General features: G+C 44.4%; 1 protein-coding gene and 1 long non-coding RNA gene across 4 annotated transcripts in view; one reads left to right on the top strand and one right to left on the bottom strand.

Annotated features, from left to right (window-relative positions):
- The first annotated feature begins 2,620 nt into the window (after positions 1-2,620).
- Positions 2,621-25,145, top strand: part of LOC135096816 (uncharacterized) — a 67,509-nt gene continuing 44,984 nt past the window's right edge. Inside the window, exon 1 of one of the 3 annotated variants that reach the window (XR_010265050.1) lies at positions 2,621-2,644. The gene's annotated coding sequence lies outside the window, so the exon portion shown is untranslated. Of the gene's footprint in view, positions 2,645-3,857; positions 3,996-25,145 lie in introns of those variants that run through there. The other 2 variants (XR_010265040.1, XR_010265039.1) reach the window with 2 other exon arrangements.
- Positions 10,923-11,659, bottom strand: LOC135096806 (uncharacterized). The gene is made up of 2 exons (XR_010265025.1): positions 11,563-11,659; positions 10,923-11,215 (listed from the first exon to the last, which is right to left on the bottom strand). It is a non-coding gene; the product is annotated as an uncharacterized LOC135096806 (long non-coding RNA).

Genomic DNA, 25,145 nt, shown 5'->3' with positions numbered 1-25,145 from the left:
CAGCACCATTATTCTGCCATCTTGTCTTGCCAGTTAATCTTGGGGCGTCTTTCATCACTGAGGGACGCGCCGCCCTTGCCGAGCTGATGGGGTGATGGGTAGGGAGGTGATGGGATGATGGGTGGACAGGTGTTGGGTGGTGGGTGATAGACAGACAGGTGATGGGGTGCAGGGTGATGGGTTACAGCATGCAGCCGTCGCTACCGTTCATGTTCTTTATAACTTTTATTTTCTATTTTTTCTCGTCTTCTTTCTTGTGACTCTCCCCATTTATCTCACCTGTACACCTTATCTCACCTGTACAAATCATCTACCGTACCTTACTTGATTGATTAACCTTATTATCGTCTCCTCCATCTTTACTTCCCTGTATTCGTGTCGCGTCGTGTAACTACTCATGTATTTGCTTATAATTATGTTTCTTGCTGTATCTGTAAACACACCACCAATAAAACTGAGCGGGGAGTCTTGCTCGAAGCTGTGCAGTGTGTCCTTGCAAGCCGCGCCGCCGCAAGTCGCCCTGGCTGAGCGGGACAAGACGAGGCCCAAGGAAGCGAGTTAGCCGAGTATCGCGGGATCCATCTCGGCCACGTCCTGCTTGTTTGTCTTGATCTTGCGCGGTGCAGAGAGAGAGAGAGAGAGAGAGAGAGAGAGAGAGAGAGAGAGAGAGAGAGAGATTCCACCTTTAAAGAACGTGGTGATGACAAGAGTTCACACAGGAATATTGCATCAGGGGAGGAGTCTTGCACATCTTAGCTCAGTGACAGCGAGGGGAGAGGAGGGCGAGCTACAGCTGAGAGAAGCGAGTGGAGGGGGGCGAGGGAGCTGTCAGCAATGTCAGAGGTTACGGAGGAGGGATAAAAGGGGAGAGGCGTGAGTTAGAGGCCTTTCCCTGTCTTAGGCCTGAAACGCTTCCCTCTCTCATCACAACTGTTTTCAAAGGTCACAGAGGTCATTAGCCGAATATTTGAAGAGTGATTCCCCAGTTAATAATGTAGAAATCTTGTTAATCTATCACGAGAATCATAAAAAAATAAAAGATAAAAAATCCTCAATTTCATGTAGAGCCTATTAAAAGCCTATTGAAAGTAGTGGAGTTTCTGGCAGAAATGTCTCATAATTCTGGTTTTAGTATGTTACCAAAGGTTTGAGGTGCCGTGTCCTGTCCTGTTAGCAAATAAAATCTTAAGAGAGCGTCGGATGAGGATGCTGTTTTGGCAGTGAATGTTTGATACCCCGAGCTGACTGGCAAAAATATGCTTTGGTCTCGTATCTTCATAATAGAGCCAATGTAAACTTGCTAAAATTTACGAGTACAGGCACTGGCAGCGAGACTAGATGTCATGATGGATACCCCGCCCACTCATCCTTTCGTGGCGTCGATGTGAGGTTCAGTAGGACCTGAGAGCAATCACCCATCCAACTAGCATTTCTATCGTTTTGCCTCACGCACACACACACACACACACACACACAGTATCCTTGGCGCCCAGTCCCCCCGAGCCTCGCACAGATAAGCCGAAGGTAACAAGTTTCCGTCTCTCCCTGTCAGTATTTAGCATAATTTCTAGGGTTTTCCAGGTGTTTCCAGGTGTTTTCCTAGATGCGGAGTAGGGGGTGGTGGAGGGGGGATTTGGAGTATGAGGGGTATGGAAGAGGAGGAGGAGGTACGGAAAGGAAAAGACGAGGAAAAAAACCTTTTTGGCAACATATTATTATTTTCCTTTTATTGATGGAGTTGTCATTGTTTTGATATTTAATTTATTAATAGAAAGACATACTAAATTATAAAATATAATAAGATCTGTTCTAGCTGTGCTTTTGTTTGTCGACAAAATAACAACTTCTTCACTTTATTTAATTTCACTTTTTTTTACCGGCACGCGTAGGTTTTTGCATTGGTATTTAATTTAAGACTTAAAAAAATATAAGAAACATGTACCAAGTAATAACATCCAATAAAATCTAGTCTCGCAGTTCGAATTTTCAAATTTAGAATAAGTTCGGTACTGGATATGAAAAATTATTCTCTTTATACGATGAGGAATTGGTGTTTTCTTTATTTATCTGGAAAGTAAAAAAAATTTTGTATTTAGAATCTGTAATATAATCTAGTCTGGCTGTGTTTCCTTTCTCGATATTATTGTGTTTTTGTGGTACCGTTCTTAAAAGTTAGATTGTTTTTTGGAGTTTTCGTTATTATTACTGAGTTCGGTAATGTTTTTATATTTTGTGTATTAGTTAAAGTAAAGAGTAAGTCAGAAAATGTAGTGCATTCCTGTCTGGGCGTCTTCTTTCTTTTCGCGATTTTCATAATGAATTACGTTACGTAAATATAAGCTTCGAGACGGCCATTTTCCCTGCCTCCCTCTCTGTCTGTACATCAATATTCAGCTAAACTCCCCAGTGTTTCCAGACTTGAAGTGAAGAAAAAAGAGAATTGACCACGGAAATAGATAAACAACCCCAAAAGTGCCTCAAATAAGACATTGAGTAGTGCCCCGTTCAGAGCGCACACTCCGAAAACGCGACGTCATCAGACCTTTCCCCTTGGCCGCCACTGTGTGTGTGTGTGTGATTCACACACACTGCTTGTCACCCAGCAAGCCGTTCCCCTACGGAAAGAGCTCAGACTGATCTTCGGGTAGGACTGTGTGTGTGTGTGTGTGTGTGTGTGTGTGTATTGCGCTACGTAAATATAAGGGCTGAGCGGCACATTTTCCCCTGCCTCCCTCCCTGTCTGTACATCAATATTTTAGCTGAACTTTCGGGTGTTTTTAGATTCAGACGTGAAGGAAAGCCAGAGTGAACCATGAAAATAGATAAATAACCCAAAAATGTCTCAAATAAGTTGAAGGATTGCAGGCCCGTTCAGAGCCCCCACCATGAAAACCCTCCTTCTCCCCAGCCTGCTCCTCCCTGCCCTCTCCCAACCCCGTGCCTGTGTCACTGCCCACCACTTTACCTCTCCTTCCTCTGCCCTGTGTGTGTGTGTATGTGTGTGTGTGTGTGTGTAATAGGATATTGTAACTTAACGGTACTAACATTTCTCTCTCTCTCTCTCTCTCTCTCTCTCTCTCTCTCTCTCTCTCTCTCTCTCTCTCTCTCTCTCTATCCTCCTCCTCCTCCAGTCCTTCTTCTAACACATCCGTGACAAAATTTCTTAGCTTTTTCCACACCTATTGGTGGAACTCCTCCAATTTCCTCCACCACTTCACTTTCCTCCATCTGCCCCAGACCTTCCTTCATCCCCCACCCGTCTCACCTCAGCCAGGGGGAGGCAAGGGATGCATTGAGAAGGAGAAAAGTGAGGAAAAGTAGGAGGGAGTGAGAATATGACATGGAGGAAGGATTAGAGAGATAGACTGGCTGTGTGTGTGTGTGTGTGTATTATGAGTGTGATAGTGTGGTGCTAATAGTAATAGTGGTATTGGTAGTAGTGGTGGTGGTGGTGGTAGTGATCAAGTGAATGGAGAGAGAGAGAGAGAGAGAGAGAGAGAGAGAGAGAGAGAGAGAGAGAGAGAGTGAGTTAGACACTCAGCATATGAAAACTAGCAAATTACAGACGAGTGGTTTGGTAGTTATGTCATTTGAAGGAAGACGCGTCACCTTGTTTTCCGCCGCATACCCCTCGAGGGTCGCGTGGCCTTGCCTGGTGCTGAGAAGAGTTTATCGTGCAGCAGACGTGAGCACATTCATGAATCTCGTGATGTCTTTTGTCGCGCTGTGATGTAAATCCGGAACATGTTTGCTCGGTGGTCACAAACGAGGGAAAACAGGTTGACCTTTGTGTTCTGTGGTGGTGTTTTCCCCATGGATCGCTGCAGCCACACGTGCCCTCAGTCACCGTGAGTGCCGGATGTGTGCAAGCAGCAGCAAGCAGGAGGGGGTGTGCGGCAGCCTGGTCACCAATTGTCCCACGTTGTGCTGCCAGTGCGATGTAACCTTCCATCCTTCGTGAACGTTTTAAGGCAGCGGGGCGTAACAAAAAGAAGGTTTGTGCAGTCCAAACATATCACTCACAAAACATGAGGTGTCCCTCCCCTGGGGTGGGCGTGGGGTGGGTCTCCCCATCCCCGGGGTGCGTGGGGCGGGCCTCTCCATTCCGGGGGGCGTGGGTGTGGGGTGGGCCTTCCTGCATCGTCACGGGAAATATGCAAAGCAGGTCTTGTGGTATTCATAGCTGGATGTCAGGCCGGGTGCGTGCACGTCCCTGCCGAGCTGCCCGTGGGGGAGGAGAAGGAGGAATACAAAGGAATACAAAGGAAAGAACAGACAGCAACAGCCCTACTGGGCCTAACGAGGCTGTCTGTGTGTCTATTCTACCACTACCACTACAGATTCTAAGAGTTAGAGGATGGAGGACACTAGAGATCAAGGAAGGAAAAACAGGAGAGTATAGGGAGGAGGAAAGGCTAAGATGTGATAGGAAAGGATGAAAGAGAAATTATACTATTCACTACACTAACTAAAAAACATTTTATGTAGGCGCAAAGTACGTTATATGAGGGGTTGCTGCGAGGTGATTGTCCAACCTTTGTTTAAAAGTTTCTATTGTGTTACTATCGACAATATGTGCTGGGAGAGAGTTCCAGACATTTACAATTCTATTAAAGAAATAATACTTAGCCTCGTCTGATCTGAAACGCTTACCTATAATCTTGTAGCCATTATTTCGAGTGGTGTTGGAACTGTCAATGATGAGATAGTTGTTTACATTTACGTTATCAAAGCCCCGACACATCTTAAACAATTCAATTAAGTCACCTCGCATTCGCCGTTTCTCTAAACTGAACAAGTTGAGTGAGTTCCCTCAAGCGCTCCTCATAAGGCTTGTTCCGCAGTCGTGGGATCAACTTGGTAACTCTTCTTTGGACTCTCTCCAGCTTGTCTATATCTTTCCTGTAATGGGGTGACCAGAACTGGACGCAATACTCAAGTAGAGGTCGGACAAGTGTATTAAACAATGTGAGAATTACCCCTTCTGATTTGAATTCGAAAGTCCTACCAATAAACCCAACCAATTTATTTGCTGTTTTAACTACTTCCGAGCAGTGTTTACTTGACTTGAGGTCTGAGGTAATTATAACACCCAAGTCCTTTTCCTCCTTAACCTTAAGAAGCTCGGTACCGTTCATTAAGTAATCAGTGTGATCGTTGTTATTACCAATGTGCAACACTTTACATTTATCTACATTGAAGCTCATCTGCCACTTGTCTGACCAAGTGGCTAAGTGGTCAAGATCAGATTGTAATTTTCTTTTATCCTCAGACGTGACTACTTTATTCATTATTTTTGTATCATCAGCGAACTTAGATACTTTGCAGGTGAGACCCTCATCGATATCATTAACGTAAATAAGGAAAAGAACAGGGCCGAGCACTGATCCCTGTGGTACACCACTTAGAACTTCTCGCCAGTTTGAAAATTTACCATTTAAAACAACGCGCTGTTTTCTCTCAGACAGCCAGTCTTCAAGCCAATTGAGAAGTTTTCCATTTATACCATGTGACTTCAATTTAGCTAGTAGCCGCTTATGGGGAACTTTGTCAAAAACTTTTTGAAAATCTAGATACACTATATCTACTGCCTTTGTTTCGTCGTACATGGTGAAAACATCATAAAAGAAATCAAGCAGATTTGTTAGACAAGAACGTCTGTTTCGGAAGCCATGCTGCGAGTCATTGATTAAATCATTTTCCTCTAGAAAGTTCACTAAATTATTGCGAATTACTGTTTCCATTAGTTTACATACTACAGATGTAAGGCTGATAGGTCTGTAGTTACTTGGAAGTGAATTATCGCCTTTCTTTTCTATAGGGGTAACGTTAGCTAACTTCCAATCCTCGGGAACCTTACCGCAGTTAAATGATTTGGTGAAAAGCAACGAAAGGGGCTTACAAATTTGGAATTTAGTTTCTTTCAAGACACGTGGTGCAATACCATCTGGGCCGGGGGCTTTGTCAGTTTTCATCTTATCAATTACTTTGATTATCTCGTTTTCATGAAAAACGCAGACACGTAAGGGGGTTATGTTGTGGAGCATAAGGAGTGGTTCGGGGATTGTATGAGTATTTTCCTCTGTAAAAATTGAAGCAAAATAATCATTCAGTGTGTCCGCGATCTGAGTTTCTCCGGTGACAAAATTACCGTTATCTAGTGTAATGTGATTAATGTGAGATGTAAGGACTTTTTTATTTCGAACGTAACTGTAAAATTCTTTGGGATTGGATTTAGCAATGCTTGCAATATACATTTCTAGATTTTTCTTACTGTGTCTAATGAGCTTTTTTGATTCGCGTCGGAGTCTGTCGTATTCTAGTTTATCAGCCTCATTCTGAGAGGACAAATATTTACGGTAGGCACGATTTTTCTGCAGTAGTTGTGACTCAATCTTGTTTGTCCACCATTTAGGTTTATTTCTCTTGCATGGACGTCTTTTACGCATAGGGATACATGTCTTCACAGCATCTTCTAAAATGTACTTAAATTTCGCCCATGATTCCTCAATGTTACTTTCGCCAAGTTCAGCGTTCCAATCTGCGACAGAAAGAATTGACCTGAGTCTCTCGTAGTCTCCTTTTTTATATATGAAAACTTTTTCGTTGCTAACAATGTCCTTATATGCTTGAAGGTTGATGTTAAAGGAGACAATCTTGTGGTCACTTGTACTAAATTCAGGACCAATATTAACGTTAGATATTAAGTCATCGTTTGTTGAAAGAACAAGATCTAATATGTTGTCACCTCGTGTGGGTCCTTGAACGTGTTGCTTTAGGGAACATTCTAATAAATTATTATACAAGTCGTGACCAGAGTGAGAGTTAAGTGGATTTCCCCATGAGTTAACAGGTAGATTGAAGTCTCCACAGATGACTGTATCAAAAGTGTTACTTATTTCAGTGATTTGATCTTGTAAATTCTTATCAGAGGAAACATTGTGAACCGGAGGCCTATAAATAAGACCTATAGCAGTTTTCTTAGAACGTACTCTTAAATGCAAGAAGACTGAATCTATATTGTTAATCTTTTCGGTTTTTAGTATGGTTGGCTGAAGACTGGCTTTTACATACAGCAATACACCGCCACCTATCCTGTCTTTTCTTTCACTGCCGAACATTTCATAACCTGGCAAGTTGTATTCCGCAAGAAAGTCTCTGTTTGCAGAGTTCAGCCAAGATTCAGTAATACCAATAATGTGGTAGTTTTCTACAGCTGCCAGGGTTTCTAAATCTGAAAATTTATTTCTAAGGCTGCGAGCGTTGATTAGGCAAGCTTTTATAGTGTTGCACATGGAGGTTGGGTTGCGCGAGGAGGCTACTAAGAGCCTGGGGCTACACGATCTTGCTGGTCGTTTTTTGGTCTGAAAATAGAAACTTTATTACTAAGGAGTCTACCAAGTCGTGCTGCTCCAATTCCATTTAGGTGTAAACCATCCGGCTGAAATAAAGAAGGTTTATTATAAAAGTTGTCCCATAGATTAACAAAGTCTACACCTTCCTCTGTGCAAAGAGAACGGAGACGGCTGTTAGTGCTGAAGGCTCTGTTGTAGAAGACAGCCGGTGCCCTGATGCGGGGGAGGATACCTGAAACAATAATATTATTGGATTTAGTTTTGAAGCGCTGTATCATCTTCTTGAACTTTTCCATGAGCTCTTCAGACCTAGTGTTTTCAACATCATTTGTACCTGCGTGAGGAGGAGGAGGAGGAGGAGGAGGAGGAGGAGGAGGAGGAGGAGGAGGAGGTGGAGGTAGGAGGAGTAAGAGGCAGGAGAAGGAGTTTGCATCGAATATGACAGTGTCTCTTCTTAAGTTAAAATAAGAGCATGAAGCTTCCATTGCAAGAGATAATGAAGGCAGGGCGTGGCAGGAGCGGCAGGAGTGGCGGGGGAGGACGGCGGAGGCTTCTTCCTATGCGCGCGTAGCTGTAAAATAGAGAACCTGAATATGAAGATGGGAGACAGAGTTAGATTCTGATGAACCTTGTACGGCGAAGTGTTCGATGATGCGTGTTATGTGCTGAAGACTTGAAAGGTCCGTGGAGGCGTGGCTAACAGTGCGGTGGTGGCGTGGTTAGTGCAACAAGGCTTCGTGGCGGCTGGCGTGTTGAGGTCAGTGGTGGTGATTATTAGTGTAAAGCTCCTTGCGGTGTAGCGAATACTGCTGGTGGTGTGGTGAACGATCTTGGCGGTGTGACGATGGTGGTGAGGTGTGGAGTGAGTCTCATCGTCAAAGGAAAGGGACAGAAAAGAAGAAAAAGATGCTGTGAAGTAGAGGACAACTTTTTCTTAGGAAATGTGTAACTTTGGCTGCGAAATATCCTCAAGAATTTGAAGATCCGTATTTTTGTCTTGTGGCGGGAAGTGTTGAAGGAAACCAACCTGGGAAACTTTAAGGAAACTCTGGTGAGCTTGAAAGATTCCATGCCACGAAGAAAGGGAAGAACTTTTGAAGGAAATAGATGCTGGAGACAGCTGGAAATGGAAAAAGGAAACTTGGAGTGTCTATCAGAAAAAAAATGACAGACAGACAGACAGACAGAGAGAGAGAGAGAGAGAGAGAGAGAGAGAGAGAGAGAGAGAGAGAGAGAGAGAGAGAGAGAGAGAGAGAGAGAGAATGTGACGGAAAGTGGTTATGAAGCTGCAGGAATAAAAGATTCGTCCGAGGGGTTGTAAAGAAAACAGGGCAACTTTTATGAGCAATAGGGAAGGAAGAAGAGGAGGAGGAGGAGGAGGAGGAGGAGGAGGAGGAGGAGGACGAGGAGGAGGAAGAGAGGGACTAGCGTGAGGTGAGGAAGACAGTGAGTGAGGGAGTGGTGGTGATGAGCGAAGACGACATGCACAAGTGTGAGAGGCGAGCTGAGTGTGTTTAGAGAGGAAGGCGGAGTGTGTTGAGAATGATGGAGGCGAAAAGGAGATGGCAAGGCTAAGGTTTCCCGCGGCAGAGCCTTGAGGGAGCGTTGATGGCGACCGCGGCGAGGCAGGGAAAGGGAAGTAAAGGAGGGAAGGAGAGACAAGAGTGTGAAAGTAGGAATAAAAGCGAACATAAAAGGAGTCACGCAGGAAAGCAGGAAGGAAAAGCCACCGTGCTGTGACAAGAGTAAAAGTGTCAGCAGGTTTGTAGTGAGCAGGGAGGCATGAGATGTGTGTAGCGTAAAACTGAGCCGCGAAGGAAGAAAGGAAAGAGGAAAAGTAGGAATATGAGATGACAGGGATGAAGTAAATAAGGAAGGTAAAAGGACATGGCCAGAGAGGAAGCTTTGAGAGAGGAGGAGGAAAATAATATTATAGTGGAGAGCAGAGTAAAGGTGACGAGAACAGGAGGGGGTATGAGCGGCACCCACACGAGGCTGATCAGGCAGCAGGAGGCGGCGTGAGAGGGAACATAAAAGTGAAGGAAGAATAATAACAAAGAAAAAGACAGAATACCAGTAGAAAATTAGCAGATAGGCAGGATAGCAGGTAAGAAGCTGCATGTGATTCGTTATTCCTAAGTGCTTGTTAAATGTCCCCTTGTTGTGTTGCCTTGTGAAATACAGCAATTGTTCGCTGGTGAAGGAGACCCGAGGCTTGGTTGCATTCCTTGTTTGTTTGGTGTTGTGTGTACTTGTTTGTTTTGTCCTTGTGTTAGACGCGTATTCACCACCATCACTCACCTCTCATCCCATTCTTTGTCAACACCACGCATTATTCCATACATCACCAGGCCCGCCCATCACTGCCACTACTCCTCTCATCACGTCTCACCGCCCGTGCCTCCGCCTGCCGTCACTCGGGAAGGAAAGAGGGGGAGGGTTGAGGGAGTGTTCTGGGCAATCACGTGTTGCCATATTGGAAAAGTTAGTTATTTAAGTGCAGTTAGAGAGTATAACTGGAACATTTCAACCAAAGCCTATTGTAGTGCCAGCCAGCTCTTTCTGACCGCCACGAAGAGAGATAGAGAGAGAGAGAGAGAGAGAGAGAGAGAGAGAGAGAGAGAGAGAGAGAGAGAGAGAGAGAGAGAGAGAGAGGATACATTCTTATTAGTAAAGGCGACAGAACTTGTTGTTTTTCATTTAGAAGTTTCCTGCATCTCAGTTATAGTCTCTCTCTCTCTCTCTCTCTCTCTCTCTCTCTGCCGCCCACCTGCAGCCGCACATCTCCGCCTCACCTCGCCACCCACCTCCACCCGCACATCCCCACCCCGCCTCGTCCGCCACCCACCTGCACCCACACACCCCTGCCTCGGCCTCCGTGATTTGCTATAACCTGTACCTATTTTCTTTATCCTGCCGATTGCAAATGAAACTCTTAATGGCTATGTGTTGAGCGTAATAAGTGAACCTCCCTCCCTTCCTTCCCCTCTCTCCCTGAGCTCCCGCACCCTCTCCCGCCCCTCCTCCTCAGTACCGGCGTGTCATTAGCGGCCTAATGAGACAGAAACAAATGGACAAAACAAATGTCAGAATATATACCATTTAGCACGCCGCCTCAGGTTTCGTGCCCCGCCATGTTTACAGAAGTGGACCTAAAATTAATATATCTTTTTATTTATTCATTTTTTTTATTTACTTTTTGTTTCCTGTCGCATTCTCTCTCTCTCTCTCTCTCTCTCTCTCTCTCTCTCTCTCTCTCTCTCTCTCTCTCTCTCTCTCTGCCTCACCAGTAATGGTTTTGAAAGGTTCCGCAACTCAAAACATGAAGATTAGATTTGCCTTGATGCCATTGACCTTTTGGCTGCGAGGAAAAGGGAGGGATTGAGGGAGTGGAGGCATATATATATATATATATATATATATATATATATATATATATACATATATATATATATATATATATATATATATATATATATATATATACAGAGAGAGAGAGAGAGAGAGAGAGAGAGAGAGAGAGAGAGAGAGAGAGAGAGAGAGAGAGAGAGAGTGTGTATGTGTGTGTGAAGGAAGACAATGACAGAACAAACACATAGAAATAAATCATTACAAACAAAAATAGACGCAACGTAATCCGGACAGAGAGGGGTTAGGGACAATGGAGCTGCCCTCAGAAGCCAATCTATTGAAGGGGCGGTGATGATAAAGGTAGTGGTGGTGAGGGTGCATCGGGGATTCACGGACGAGTGGAGGCTGAGTCACGAATTGGAGTGTCGGAGAGATGCAAGACAACCAGCCAGGCGAGGGGGGACAAAGGCGCCGTGAAGTTGTGGTGTTTGCAGCTCACAGGCTCTCCACTGAAATAGGAAATGGCGACTTTATTTGACGGGAGGAAAAAAGTTATAGTATGGCTTTTATAATGCTATTTTTTGAAAGGGTGGATGTGATGATGGAAAGGAAGATGGCGGACAAACGTTCCTTGATCTTTATTTGTTACTTTCCGTAGTCTAACTTGTTACTTTTCATATTCCTTTCACTGCAATTTCTACGCTTTATTTAAGTCAAAGCTGGCTCGTCATCAGCTCGACACTCTTAATGTAACAAATATGCACACATAAAAAAAAAATACAGTAAGGCTGTACTCAGGTAGAATATAACAACCGTGCTGATAATCCCTTTTCTTTGCAGGTAAGTGTGCCGTCACCTGTGTTCACGGAGGTCAAGGTAAGAAGCCACTGACCCACCACTCCTGCCCGCCACTCCGTCTGCTCGCCTTCACTTGGGTTCGGTGGAGGTGTTTCAATCGCCTTCGTTAAGACCTTGATTCGAGCGGAAAAGCTTTGGTCTTCCACGAGTCCATAGTAATTGCGACCCGTCTGAATTAACTAGCAGTACTTGGTTTAATTTCGAGCAATACGGCAAGGTCTGAGGTCTGTAAGGATACCTAGCGGGCAGCTCAGCAGCCTATTCACGGCCAGGCAGGCAGACAGAACAACACTCATTGCCTCCTCCGGTCAGGGTCCAGAAAAGTTTGTAACGAGGGATCACTGGAGGCTGACAGGCGTTAGCAGAGTTGTCATCTGTGGTGCGTAGGGACTGGCGGAGTTCCGGTACAAACCAATGGGAAATTAAGCACGTTAGTTATCAGTCAACAGAGTCTGAGGTGAGGAGAGGAGGGAAGGTGTGCACGTTGTGGTTGACGGCAGAGAGAGAGAGAGAGAGAGGAGAATGGTGGGGGAAGGAGAGAATTGCCAATATGACGTGTGGGGAAGTCTGAGAGTGTTGGATGAAAAAATAAACTACAAACTACTGTGATGATGGTAATTTACTCCGAACGAGACCAAGACGACTTTACTTAAGGAAAATTGCGGCCTATTAATGTGGAAAACTGCCAACAAACATTTGCTGAGATGAGGTGGGCGGGAGAGCCATTACCACGTGTGTGTGTGTGTGTGTGTGTTTGGGTTGCCATCTCGTGTCGTTGGTGCTTCGGACAATGAATCCCGTGTTTCACTTAGGCCTTGACTGCTTAAGGAGTCGGCGCAGTGTTCCCAAGTATCGTGTTAACTCCCACTACCGACAGACAGACAGACCGACAGACAGACAGTGTTGCATGTCTCACCGAGCGTCACACAAAGAGCTACGTACATGCTGCTCATTACCCTCAACTCTTATGACCATGATTTAATTAAAACAGTGAAGGTTATAACATGAATCTTTAATTAAATTACTTGCTGTAAACAAGCAATCCTCCCTTGCAAGCGGTCCGCTGTAAAAACACTTAATGAGACGTGCGGCTCTTTGATGTGCTCGTAAAAACTAAACCATTGCAGTTTCATATACAAAGGAACACGGCGTGTGGCGTGGATCTCCTGCAGTCACAGGCACGGCTATAAACTAGTATATAAGCGAAACGTGTCGCGCCAGACGCGCTAATACATACACGGATCACACAACACAGCCAGCCAGCCACGCGGCAGTGTTGAACAAGCTCAAGGCAAAGCTATTCGCTTCATCATTCTCTCTCTCTTTTCTCTCTCTCTCTCTCTCTCTCTCTCTCTCTCTCTCTCTCTCTCTCTCTCTCTCTGTTAAAGGTTAGAATAATGTGAAATGTAATGAAAACCTTGCATTTAACGACGAGAGCATTTCACTGTGTGGCGACAGTTGCTCGATGAAAGTAATGAAGGAACATGAACCACAAATTAGGCAAAGTGTTAACATATTGGTGGAGACTGCTTGAGTTAGATATGAAGTAATGGAAACACGTCCGCTCGGGAGAAGCAGTTAATGCAAAACTCACCCCATGAATCTGAAAGCAAGGGGCTGCTGCTGATGAGAAGCATTGCTTTTCATAAACACGTAGTATCATGGGAAGGATTTGCAGCATTTTCCAGGAAGCGTGTGCTCGGTGTACTGACAGGTCGTGCTGGTGAATTAGTGAATGCCACTCTTGAATAACTTGTGCAACATGACGACATGAGAACGTAGAAGTGCTCTCTCTCTCTCTCTCTCTCTCTCTCTCTCTCTCTCTCTCTCTCTCTCTCTCTCTCTCACTGCCGTGGCGTCTTAGGTGTTCTATTTTTTTCGTGGCGGGAAGAAGGATGTGAACACGCTCATTACTGAGAAACGTTTTGCATCCTGCCATGTCAAATTGTTATGAAACACACACACACACACACACACACACACACACACACACACACACACAGAGAGAGAACAACAACAATAACAACAACAACATAATTGAAGGGGGTCATATTGGGGTAATAATATTGGTGTGGCGGAGAATTTCACGGCAACAGCAGGAGCAGTCCCCGAGCGTCTAGGCATGAATAGTACATCAGCCTATTACACACCAGACTCCCTCCCTCCCTCCCTCCCTCCCTCCGTTCGTCCGTCCGTCTGGTCTGTCCGTCCTTGCCTCTCTCCTTGCCTCGCTAGTTGTGTTGCCTCGTGATGAGCTCCTGAACATTCCAGGCTGCGTAACAAGTGTTTTAGTAAAGTGATACTGGCTACAGCTTATCTGGCCACGCAGGAGAGAGAGAGAGAGAGAGAGAGAGAGAGAGAGAGAGAGAGAGAGAGAGAGAGAGAGAGAGAGAGAGAGGGGAAGAAGAGAGAGAGAGGAAGAGAGAGAGAGAGAGAGAGAGAGAGAGAGAGAGAGAGAGAGAGAGAGAGAGAGAGAGAGAGAGAGAGAGAATATGTATTTTTTCCAAGCAGACGTGTTTTAGACAGAATTGTGTAACACCTTCCACTAATTAATGCGAATTACCACGCGGGGAATCACTGCCAAGCTTCACTCACAGTGCTATTCCATTTTTCCACATTTGCTTCCTTTTTTTTCAGATTTCGTTATTTTTCATCCTTGTACCTTTTTATTCATTTTTTTCTATTTTTGTTTTAACTAATATTTCATTATCCGTATTCCTTTCTTTCTTTTCACAATTTTCCAACCAAACTCATCATGCCTACACTCCTTTCTTTCTCACCACTACCCCGCGCCCCTCATCCCTTCCGCCCTCCTGCAGCAAGCCTCTAGGAACTTTCCCCGCAGCCCACCGATGTCCACTCACGCTGATTTAAGTGCGCGCATTCCAGGCCGCTGAAGGATGGTAATGAGTGAGGGGAGGGGCGTGGGGAGGAGGAGGAGGAGGAGGAGGAGAAGGTGGGGAGGATTTTTTTGAGTAGTGAGCTTATCTCTTGGTCAGAGTACACCTGGCCGCGAGTTTAAGTTAAGGTCCAATTAGCATTAATCAGGTGAGGGAGATGAAGAGGGATGCCGCCTGCCGTCTTTGCTTTTAACTTTACCCCAACACTAAGAGAGAGAGAGAGAGAGAGAGAGAGAGAGAGAGAGAGAGAGAGAGAGAGAGAGAGAGAGAGAGAGAGAGATGGAGATTAGGGAGGTGGACAGAATAGAGATGCATCAAATCACCTGACTAACGAGGCATAAATCAAGGTATGCGCTCTCTCTCTCTCTCTCTCTCTCTCTCTCTCTCTCTCTCTCTCTCTCTCTCTCTCTCTCTCTCTCTCTCTCTCTCTCTCTCTCTCTCTCTCTCTCTCTCTCTCTCTCTCTAATTGAAGGAGAGAGAGAGACGTTTTGCTCCCACTTCCTTTGCTATAAGGTTTATTTTCCAATACTTCGATCATACGGTTTATTTTCCTATAACTTTCAATAATGTTGTTTTTCGGGTAGCTTTATTTATTTTCCCCTACTTCGATCATACGGTTAATTTTCCTATACTTTCCATAAGGTACATTTTCAAGTACGTATATTAATGTTCCCATACTTCGATCATTCAGTTTATTTTCCCTTAGCTTCCAATAAGGCTCATTCTCGAGTAATTTGGTAATAAATATGCGAATAATAAAATATGCGAAGAAGAAACAAAGGAAAACTGGCCATGCAAAAAACGTGATTCCCTCTCTCTCGCTCTGTCTCTGCCAAGGCAGCAGGTGGTCACGAAAATACGTGCATTGCTCACATGATGGCCGCCGCACACGGCGGTGTTGTTATTTACTTGTCCTGATAGCTTAATCTAACCTAACCTAACCTAACCTATCCTAATCTAACCTAACCTAACCTAACCTAATCTAACCTAACCTAACCTAATCTAATCTAACCTAACCTAACCTAACCTAATCTAACCTAACCTAACCTAATCTAACCTAACCTAACCTAACCTACCCTACCCTACCCTACCCTACCCTACCCTACCCTAACCTACCCTAACCTAATCTAACCTAACCTAACCTAACTTAAACTAACCTAACCTACCCTAACCTACCCTACCCTAACCTACCCTAACCTAATCTAACCTAACCTAACCTAACCTAAACTAACCTAACCTACCCTAACCTAATCTAACCTAACCTAACCTACCCTAACCTAACCTAACCTAAGCTAACCTAACCTAACCTAACCTAACCTATTCTAACCTAACCTACCCCTTTCCCCCTCCCCCCTCCCAAGACAGCACTCCCTCCCCCCATCCCGGCTGTCTTCCCTCCCCCCTCCCCCCCTCCCACCTATCCTATCCCCTCCCCCCTCCCCCCCCTCCCCCCTCCCACCTAACCTATCCCCTCCCCCCCACTCCCCCCCTCCCCCCTCCGGGCAGCCGACTGCCCTGTGGGGCCGGCTGCCCCCCCTCAGTCAGGGAAGTAGTCCAGCAGGGGCGGAGTACACCACCAGGGTGAGGGACAGGGTCTGTGCAATGGCGAGCAGGTTGTCCCACAGGCCGTAGGACAACCTGCTTCCAAGCCCTGCCCCTCCCCTGGCGAGGCCTTCCCTGGCTGGGGGGAGTTGGCGCTGTGGTGGTGGGGAAGGGGCCAACCACTCCCTTCCTCCCACTCCTCGGAGGACGAGCCCCCGCTCCCTCGTCCTCCGCGGGGGTCGTGGGCGCTCGACTGGCTCCTGGCCTCCTTTTGCCCCTCCTCCGGGCTGGGGGCCGAGACCCACAGGCCCAGGCTATCCTTCCCCGGGCTGGCCGCCCACCACCTGGCCAGCCTCAGGGGCGGGTCCGGCCTCCTTCCCCGGGCTGGCCGCCACCACCTGGCCAGCCCTCAGGGGAGGGGCCCGCCGAGACCTCGTGTCCCAGGCTGGCCGCCACCACCTGGCCAGCCTCTGGGGCGGGGCAGGGCCTCGTGCCCAGGGCTGCCCGCCACCACCCTGGCCAGCCTCAGGGGGAGTGGCCGGCCTCGTGACCCCGGGCTGGCCACCACCACCTGGCCAGCCTCTGGGGCGGGGCCGGCCTCCTGCCCCGCCTCTGGGACGCGGACAGCCTGGTCCTCTTGGGGGGGGCTTGGGGCGGCTGCCCACTCTCTTGCTGTTGCAAAAAGAGCACGGGGCAGCCCTGCCCTATGCTACCCTGCCCCCCGTGGACACCCCAGGACCTCCGGCCAGGCTGAAGTACAAAACGGCGTCGACGCCCCGCCGTAGTGTACTTCAGTCCGGCCAGGAGGTCCCCTCAGGGGCAGGTGATCCTGACAGAAGACTGTTTGCGCCTCCTGCCAGGCAGTGCACCCTGATGGGGTGTCCTCCTGGTCCAAGGCGGCCAGCTTGTCCATATTCAGGTGGCTGCCTGCCTGATCCGACACGAGGGGCTTCGCCCCCCCCTCGGCCCCTTGCCGGAAGGTTAAAGGAGGCCAGAGAGCGCCTCCCCCCTCCCACAGCAGCCCCCCCGAGCGGGGGCGGGACAGCCTCACGGCGTCCACGCCACACTCGCCCAGGAGGCTCAGCCGTGCCTCCACTGACAGTCGACTGCTTTTTCCTCCCATCCTAGTTCTCATGAAATTAAAAATGTACCTTGGTTCAGTTTTGGCTGAGTGGCGAAAAGTAGGATGGTGGTGAACAGACCGCCTGAGAGAGAGAGAGAGAGAGAGAGAGAGAGAGAGAGAGAGAGAGAGAGAGAGAGAGAGAGAGGAGAGAGAGAGAGAGAGAGAGAGAGAGAGAGAGAGGTTGATTGATATTGATTGATTGATATATTTTGTTTGCCTTTTGTAACATTAATGCATTTCTAGCATTTCATACACAGTTCAATACGTAAGGCCAGGTCCATCAAGCCGAAGCTTTTATACAGACCTGAATAAAGAATGACACAAGTAGCGCAAATGTTTACACCCTGACTTGTTCCTATTTGAGCCGCCATTTTGCACATGATAGAGGTAATAATAGACTACTTGTTTTGTTGTTTGCAGCACATGACACAATAATGAGTGATGGAGTGTATAGTATGCTATACTGTGCCACATATATGTTCACATACGTGAACTTGGCGAACACAAACACAGGTAGACACACTTACATAGATACCCACAAACATACATACCACAACATATAACTGCATACATACACACATTCATATGTACATGCACAGACACACACACTCACACATATGCAACCTGTATGCGAACATACGTACAGCATGATGCATACATGCGGCCACACAATACACACACACACACACACACACACACACACACACACACACACACACACACACACACACACACACACACACACACACACACACACACACACACATGGCCACATACAAACCTGTGCACATACATACACATACTCACATACATACATAACAAATGTATGCATGGTTACATACATACTTTGCCGTAACATATGTTATATTAGCCAAAGTTTTCTATTAATGATATCATTGTTGGTGATGTACATACACACGTCCACAAGATGTGCACACCTGACATGTGTGTCTGTGTATCAACACATAACAGCACATGATTCACAGACATTGCTATGGTTAACATTCATAGTTTAGAAGTAAGAAACATTTCACTTTGCTTTTAAACAAATTGATAGAGGTTAGTGATTTAATATCGTGCGGGAGGCTGTTCCACTCCCTGACGCCGCGCACACTCACACTTCTCTGTTCGTGGACAGTCCTACAGAGAGGAAGTTTTGAGGTCATCTGGCCTTCTAGTGTTATTAATATTATTGGATAGTAATTTATAAGATGTATTATTGGGATATATGTAAATTGATTTGAAAAGAAATATACAAGTTTGCAAGAATATTATATCGGGGACTTTCAAAAGGTTGTGTTCACAAAATAGAGGATTAGTATGATCGTACCGTTTTTTTCTATGAAACATTACTCTCGTTATTTTTTTGTGCGCAACAAATAACCCATCTAAGAGTGTTTTAAAAGCTCCCCCTGAAATTGCCGAACAGTTTATTACATGTGGATAAACAGTAGACATATATATTAATTTCAGACATTGGACAGTTATATTGTTTGTAATTTTGTACAAGACACCAGTTATTTGTGACAATTTACTACAGAGTTGATGTAGGTGTTGTTTTCATGTTAATCTATCATCTATTATTAAGCAAAGAAATTTTATGCAATTAACTTTACTCAAGAAATTGTGTTTTATCTTTATATTAATATTAACTTCATTTACGTTTGTCAGACAAGACATCATCTAGAAAGTTTTAGACACGTTGCTAGTTATCCAGTCAGACACCTTAATTAATTGATGATTTAAAGTATTAACCATTTCCTCCATATTTTGTCCCTGGACGTGTACATAATTTTGCATGTCATTTGTCCAAATGTGACCTATTAAAGTGGCAGACCTGTCAGTCACTCTAGTTGGTTTTATAATTATTTGAGAGAATCTGTAACATTGAAACATGTTAATGTATGTTGTGGCATTTTCATTGATATGTAACAAATTGACATTAAAATCCCCCATTACATAACATTTCATCTTTAAATTCGATAATACTTGTAAAATTTCTTCCATAGACTCAAGAAAATCAGTGAATGGTTGAGTTGGGAGTCTATATACCATACCAATTATAAATTTAATTGTTTTTAAGACTTTTATGAATAATGCCTCAATATGTGATGATTGCAAACAAGCATCATCAATAATCAAAGCCAGAAGATCACCAGTAGAGCGGCCTTGACGGAACCCATACTGGCGATCAGATAGAAGGTTGTGAAGTGATAGATGTATAAGAATCTTCCTGTTGAGGATAGATTCAAAAACTTTAGATAAGCAGGAAATTAAAGCAATAGGACGGTAGTTTGAGGGATTAGAACGGTCACCCTTTTTAGGAACAGGTTGAATGTGGGCAAACTTCCAGCAAGAAGGAAAGGTAGATGTTGACAGACAGAGCTGAAAGAGTTTGACTAGGCAAGGGTGCAAGCACGGAGGCACAGTTTCGGAGAACAATAGGAGGGACCCCATCAGGTCCATAAGCCTACTGGCTCTTCTCTATCCTCTATCCTCCTACTTTCTCTATCCTCATTTTCGATCCAAAGCTGGATGCTGCGTTTATGTGCGCAATGACTTAACCTGCCTCTCGTGCCCACACTCTTGAATCTTCCGAGTTTTCCACCATCTGGCTACGACTACAGAGTCACTCTCATATTAAATTTATCTGTGGTGTATACCTCTCACCTAACTCCCTCTGATTATAAGAAATTCTTTGACTACTTAACTTCCAAAGTGGAGCACATTCTGACCCTCTTCCCTTTTGCAGAGATCTCCATTTTAATGAGTGTTATGTACAAGGAAAGGAATGAATACCTAGAGATGCCAGTAGAGGAAGGAAAAGAGATAGCGGAAAAAAAAAAAAATGCGACATATGTAAATGAGAGTGCTTAAGAATATTCAGTTTGTGTAAATTGAATTGAAAGGAGATGAGATGATGATGAGCACGTAAGTTCTGTGTGTTTGTGTTTTGTTGTCTTCCTTCTGATTAGCTGTTAAGTAGGTCGGTGTGTGTGTGTGTGTGTGTATGTGTGTGTGTGTGTGTGTGTGTGTGTGTGTGTGTGTGTGTGTGTGTTATGTAAGAGGGGACTCTGGAATAGGAAAAAAGCGTTATCCAAAATTTAAGAATAAGTATCTTGAAACCTCCCTTTTGAAACAGTTCATGTCAAGGGAATAGGAAATGCAGAAGTACTCGTATGGAGGGAATTTCAGTGTGTGTGGTGTGTGTGTGTGTGTGTGTGTACGTGCGCGTGTGTGTGTGTGTGTGTGCGTGTGTGTGTGTGTGTGTGTGTGTGTGGTGTGTGTGTGTGTGGTGTGTGTGTGTGTGTGTACGTGCGCGTGTGTGTCATTAGTCATGTACTACTTCGAACCCAAATAAGTGACAAGAATAAGTTATGGTCGTAGATCTGGGTAGACTGTTTAATCATCCACTGTAGTCATATTTTTATTCTGACTAACAGTTGGCGAATGCATAAAGTACGATAATTGTCAGCAGAAGTGAGTGAGTTAGAGACTACTATTGTGATTAGTAAGGAAATGAACAATAAACACATATATCTAGTGAAGGGAAGGCCTGAACGCAGCCAGTCTCTGCACCGAATTAGGTAATGTTGGAGGCTGTCAGTGTGCGAGGCTGGCGAGGACCAAGGACGCGGCGCAGGGGGGGTGCCATCTATCATGTGCGTCTTGAATGGGAGCGGGAAAATACGTTGCTGAGGTGGGATGGAAGCTGAGAGGGGAAGATGGAGGTGGTGGTGGTGGTAGTAGAGAACGGAAGTATAAAAGAAAATAACTTGCCATTCAAAGTAATTAAAGGAAAATATTATGTATTGTTACGTTGAAGTATATCGAGTTATAACACACACACACACACACAAACACACCACACACACACACACACACACACATGCTAACACACACACACATGCTAAATGCACAGCGAGAAATTCTCTCTCTCTCTCTCTCTCCTCTCTGTCTCTCTCTCTCTCTCCATCTCTCTCTCTGTCTCTCTCTCTCTCTCTCTCTCTCTCTCTCTCTCTCTCTCTCTCTCTCTCTCCTCTCTCTCTCTCTCTCTCTCTCTCTCTCCTCCTGTCCGCCACAAAGCACACAAACAGTGACAAGGAAGTCACAACAGTCAGTCACGACCGCTGTGTATTATTTCAACATAAAGTTTCCTAGCTTGTGATTTCATTTCCTTGTGTGGCCCCACTTCTTGCCAAGACCCCTGCGGTAGAAAGCCTGACGCGGCAACACACACTCACAACCTCAACACACTGACCTCCCAGTAGGTGATCCGTGAGTCATGCCTGGACCGCAGCGTGTTGGAGGCTATCCGTGTTGGTGTCACTCTCTTTGAAGCTCGTTAACCCACACATTAACCCACACGTTATCATTACTTCAACCTCTTCCATCTTCTTCCCGTCTTCTCCTTCTCTTTCCTTTCTTCTCTTCAGGTTTTGTCTTATTTTTTTCATCTTCTCTTCATCTTTTTTTTCACGTTCATTTGTTTTCTTTTACATTATTCCATATTTTTATTTATCATTCGCTAATAAACTTTTTCTTTCTTTTATTTTTTCTGCCCACTTTTTTTTTCTCTCTCTTCTCGCGATGTTCCACCCAATTATTCTATCGTTTTCCTCTCTCTCTTGTCTTGCCTCCTCCAGCCTCCTCCTCTCTGTGGTACTCTTCTTCATCCCTCTTGAGCCTCGCAATTCCTCTTCCCACTAAATACCTTCCCCTAAGACCCATAAACTCTGTGATTTCCCTTGAACTTTCCTTAACTCCTCGTAAACTTTTCCCCAAAGCTCATTACACTTTGGTATATTTCCCCTACACTCTCCCCCAAATACCCCCTGACTGAGCCTACGCCCAAAATCCCCATAGATATTTTTATTCTACACTGGATCCCCGCACTAACTTTCCGCAGACTTCCTAACACCTTCTGCTCGTTTCCTCTCTCTCTCTCTCTTAGTGAGTCCCTATAACTTTTATTTGTTTCAGACTGGCTCCAAAGTTTTCCCCAAATTTCCATAGAGGTTTTCCGGGGTTCTTGTGCTCCTTTCCTTCGTGTGGGGGGCGTCCTTCACGTCCCCGGCACATCAAGGGCCTTTCATGATCCCACGCAGGACTCGCCATCCTTTTTCTTTGTTCACACTTGACAATTAACGGAATTGATGAGTTTCCTTCCTTTATTCGAAGTTAGATCACAGTCTTTTTTTTTTCTTCTTTCTGATAGATTATGCATTTTCTCTCATATTCGTACATAAGTCATGCAATATTTCAGCTCTTTTTTTCTTTTTATCATATTTTCTTCACGCCTTTTTCTCTCCTTTAATGGAAAATTTGTCTTGCACTTTTCATTCTTCCCTAGCAATGGAATAAGTAGTTTTGTTTATCATTTTTATTCGTAAATGAGCGATGCATGCTTGTAGCTCTGTAGACCACACTCTACAGAACTACAGCGAGGAAGAGAGAAGCAAGGAAAGAAGGAATAGAGGCGTGAGTGGCTTGGTGGATGAATGGAAACATGGAAGGAGAGAACGGGGAAGAGGGAAAAAGAGAAGAAGCAGGAGAGTAGATGTGATGGATCAACTCTGAGTGATTGAAGGTCTGCAACGTGATGGAGGGAGGCAAGCGGGAGGGAGGTGGGAGGGGAAGGGAAGGAGGGAGGGAGGAAGGAAGAAGGGAAGGAAGATGAAGAATGAGAGATGGAAGGGAGGGAGAGGGATGAGAGAAAAGCATTCGTCTTATTTTCATGAATTTCAGCTTCATTGGGTGTTGTTAAAGTCTTCAAGAACGTTTTCATGGTTCCAGTGGTAAAAAAAAAAAAAAAAAAAAAATTTTGCTTCATTAATTTAGGAAAAACTGAAAAAAAACTAATATTAATGATGACTAAAAAATATTCCTTATGAGAGAGCAACGCGTTTCATAATAATAGATTTTTTTTTTTTTTTTTATTTATTTATTTTTTTTTTACTTTCATATATTTCTTTATTTTCTTCTTGCTTTTTGGCTTTACTTATTGTTTTCGGCACTTTAATTTTTTGTCTGGTTTCTGTGTCCGATGTTGACGATGATTTATTCCCTGTACAGCGCAGTGTGTTCTTAACAGTAAGCAGTGACTTACAATATAAGGCACACATATGTTATTCACAATATCACAACGGAAAAAGATGCGACCTTTCTCTCCCTTTCGTTTTCACTGTTACTCTTGGCAATCGAGTTTATTGTTGCTTCTTTTCATGCCATTGTACGCTGGATATTACCTTGTTTTGTGTTGCTTTATCTCTTGACCTATCATGGTTCCTGCTACTCTCACCCCTTCCCACTACACACCACCACTACTTACACCTCCTCCCCCTCCTCCTCCTCCTCCTCCTCCTCCTTCTTCACTTCCTCCTCCACCGTGCTGTACGCCGTCCTTTTCTCCCTCTCACTGTTTTTTTTTTTTTTTTGTCAGTATCTCTTAGTTCAGTAGATATCTATGGTATTTCTTGTTTGCATGTGTGTTTCTAGGTATCTATGTATTTTCCTTTTCTTCATCTTTCTTCCTCCTCTTGTCAAGGTATTTTTTTTTCTGTGTATTGCTATATATATTTTTTTTTCTTATTATCCGCTCTCTTTTGTTACGTCATTGTGATTTATGTATATGTTTTATGTATTATTATGTATTCCCTCCCTTCTTCTGTCATGGTATCAGTTCTTCTCATGTATCTTTAATGCATACCTGTATAATCATCATTTCTTTTTCATCTCCTTTTTTTTTTTTTACATTCTTCCCTATCTTCATATATCATCGTTATTTCAATCTTTTTTTTCTCTCTTCCAACCTCTTCTTTTCTTCTCTTCTTTCAAGATTCCCCTTATTTTTCTTCTACAATTTTCTTTTCTCGTCGTATCATATATCTTCTCCTATGTATTAGTACGTATTCATTCCTCTGTATTTCACACTCTTTTCCCTCTAATCTTGGCACCTGCTCTGTCCATGTATTCCTACTTATTCCAATTTTCTCCACCTTAATATCTGCCCCTCATATGTATTGCCACTTATTTATGTATTTATTTTTTGTTTATCTTCTAATCTTAGTATCCGCTCTTCCTCTGTTATACTCTTCCCATGTATTCCTATTATTCATATGTATTTCCCATTCTTTTCTCCTCTTTCATAATCCTGGTGTCTGCTCTTCCTGTTTATTCTTATTTATTCCTATATGTTCTTCTTTCGTTGACTTGCTCCTCATCCTCCTCCTTGTAATCCTAATTTCTCCTTTTCTTATGTGTTCCTACTGTTCTGTTTATTCCGTTTTTGTTCCCTTTGCTCCCGTTACATTCAGGGACTACAAAACTAATTACGTAGTCTCTCTCTCTCTCTCTCTCTCTCTCTCTCTCTCTCTCTCTCTCTCTCTCTCTCTCTCTCTCTCTCTCTCTCTCTCTCTCTCTCTCTCTCTCTCCGGTCACTCACAATCTGCAGGTTCACAGGTACACATTTTTTCATCACATTTTCAACAGCTCGGCACTCTCTCCCGCCGCAGCAGGGATAGAAAAATCTACAAAAAATCATATCTGTACTGGAAGTTTCAAAGGGTGGGGGATGGCAGGGAGAAGTAGAAGGAAAAAGGTGGTGGTGGCGGTGCTAGCAGCAGCAGCAGCAGTGGTTGTATTAGAAAAGGAGGAGGAGGAGGAGGAGGAGGAGGAGGAGGAGGACGAAGACGAGGAGAAGGAGGAGGAAAAGGAGAAGGAAAAGGAGGAGAAGGAGGAGGAAGAAAAAGAAGAAGAAGAAGAAGAAGAAGAAGAAGAAGAAGAAGAAGAAGAAGAAGAGCTTGAGGGTTTGGGACGGAGCAGATAAGGTTGAGAAATTTAAATATGCGGTAGAAGAAAGAATTTTTATAATAACAAAAGACGATTTTCTAAAAAATACTCGAATTATTCGTATATTTGATATTTCTATTCAATTATTATTTATATTATTTTTTTCTTTATCTTTGGAGCAGCTTTGTTATTTTAAATAAATTGATTTTATCTTCTAGTCATTTC

This window comes from Scylla paramamosain, unplaced genomic scaffold, assembly GCF_035594125.1.
Source record: "Scylla paramamosain isolate STU-SP2022 unplaced genomic scaffold, ASM3559412v1 Contig7, whole genome shotgun sequence".
Lineage (NCBI taxonomy): Eukaryota > Metazoa > Arthropoda > Malacostraca > Decapoda > Portunidae > Scylla > Scylla paramamosain.
This window is presented reverse-complemented; position numbering and strand designations above follow the sequence as displayed.